This window comes from Bactrocera latifrons, unplaced genomic scaffold (genome assembly GCF_001853355.1).
Source record: "Bactrocera latifrons isolate USDA-ARS-PBARC rearing strain unplaced genomic scaffold, ASM185335v1 scaffold_640, whole genome shotgun sequence".
Taxonomy (NCBI): domain Eukaryota; kingdom Metazoa; phylum Arthropoda; class Insecta; order Diptera; family Tephritidae; genus Bactrocera; species Bactrocera latifrons.
This window is the reverse complement of record NW_017537313.1, coordinates 3,199-5,424: the sequence shown is the minus strand read 5'-3', so window position 1 is coordinate 5,424 and position 2,226 is coordinate 3,199. Positions and strand designations below refer to the sequence as shown.

Here is a 2,226-nt window from a genome sequence, read left to right as displayed (position 1 = left end):
ATAAGTGATATTAGATATTTGTATAAAGTGTTAGTGCGACGAATTGAAGCCCGGTTTCACGTTCCATACTTAAGTTGTGCCTAAATAAAATCTTAGCTAAGCATTGTTGCAAACTGAGTAGTCGCTTGCGTTTCACAGTCAATGCTTAATTTCTATAAAATTTTATTATGATATATGGCAACGTTGTGGGCAACATATGTTTTACAAATACCATCCACAAACATATGATTCAAATATTTAAATTATTATAGACAGCGTATAAATTTGGAAGGAAAGTTATGTCGCAAATGGATGAAATCCAGAAATGAACCCCGAATTTCACCGCAAGCGAGTCGGAGCAGCTATTGGAACTGGAAGATCACCAAGAAATTGTTAACTGAGTTTGATGAAAAACTTTTGACTGTGTTGCATGAGAAGCAAGTTAGTGGCATGCAGAGTGTGTATGACAATGATATAATTGCCGTAAATATTGATGGTGAGTTTATACACTTGATTTTATTTTCATGATATTTCAAATGTATGATTTTATCAATTCTCTAAAATAGAGTCCGTGATATTGGAGGAAAATACATCAGAAAGCATAGTGGATTTCGAAAACACGACTGAAGTGGAAATTATAAAGGAATAAATGGTAAAGAATTTTAAAGTAAAAAATATCAGAATCATTACAAATAAATCTAACTTTTTGAACGTCAACGTTACGTTAAACTTTGAATCAAACCAGCTTTAGAACAAATATGATCCCAGCAAGTTGAAAACACCAAAAAATACAAAACTAAAATTTGAAAAACCGCAAAGATCTGCGAAAAATGTTTGGGCAAAGTTAGGAGATATGAAAGCAAAATGGACGGAAGAAAAATATGAAGCTGAAATAAATATAATATATGTGGAGCACGAACAAAGAATGAAGCCATTAGAAGAAAGTAGCAACCTATCAACGAAGTTGATGAAAGAAAAACATGATTTGGAAATGAAAATTTTAGCACTAGATTAGGAAAGAAGAATAAAGGAGCTGGAAGTGTGAAATAAAAAATGCATATGTGCATGTAAAATTATAAACGTATTTATTAAACTACAATTGGGGCGTTCACAACCTGTCTTAAAGCATCGTAAAGTCGTAAAATTTTAAATTTTTACACTTGTTTAAATAAAAATTAGGGTTTGCACATGTCTCTTAAAGTTATAAGTGTGGGATTCGTACCCTATTGCATTCACCAATTTCGATATAAGTATACAAGTTTGTTAATCCACTTCTTTAATGATAACAATTAAGTACACTTCATTTACAAAATATAGTCTCTAAATTCAGTTATAAAATATAAGTAGTTTTCACTCTCACAAATAATTCTTCTTGCGTTATTCACTTTTTAGTTCTCAACCTTTACTTGCTGCGCACGTCTGACCGACTTCTAACTCTTGCTTGCTCGCCGCGCATGTCTGTTCAGTTTGGTGACCGACTTCTAACTCTTGCTGCTTTAGCTCATCGTGATCAGAGCAACCTACGCTGTCTTTTCCGTACTGTCCCTTTTCTTATTTTCCCTTTCTGCCAGAGATGCCATCCCACATAAGTTATAACGATTCGAAAACATAGTATTGAGAATTGTAAATGTGTAAACTCATTTTTGTATGTATTCCAACAACAATCACGGAGTGGTTATTTTCATAACCACTGTCTGCAACTACTATTCCAGAACCAAATTCTTAGGATTCTAATCGACAATGAATCCGAGAGTTACGGAAAATAATAACATCACGAGTGGATCCGGGCCACCGTGCAACGATGTCTATGATGCGGAGATCACTATCACATAACGTCTGGACGTTGATGGAAAATATACGTTTTCTATTACGAAATAGTTCTGCATGTTCCCCACCTGTATATGAAGTATATAAAAAGTTTTTGAGTGAAATATTTTTTGGACTTTCTTTACTTGGAGAAATAATTTTTACATGAGTGCAATCACTTGATGCGATCACTCGAGGAAATTTAGCTAATTTAAAAAAGTCTCTCTTGGACTTTTTCAGGTCTCTTTCCGTTTTTGGCATATAAATGTGATGGTCTTTTAATTGGGCTTTGTGGTGTGAAACTACTGGTATAACTCTTGATACCGTATTTTTAGATACTCCAAATAAATCTCCTACTGTCCTCAACATACTTCCCGTAGCATAAAACCTCAATGTAATGCAATTTATATGTACCACTTGGTTTTGTGTTCAATTTGTAGT

At 33.7% G+C, this 2,226-nt stretch overlaps 1 long non-coding RNA gene across 1 annotated transcript; it reads left to right on the top strand.

The window, feature by feature from the left end:
• The first annotated feature begins 237 nt into the window (after window positions 1–237).
• On the top strand, window positions 238–1,922 carry LOC108975401. Its single transcript, XR_001993870.1, has 3 exons — window positions 238–475; window positions 546–631; window positions 725–1,922. It is a non-coding gene; the product is annotated as an uncharacterized LOC108975401 (long non-coding RNA).
• Window positions 1,923–2,226: the final 304 nt, after the last annotated feature.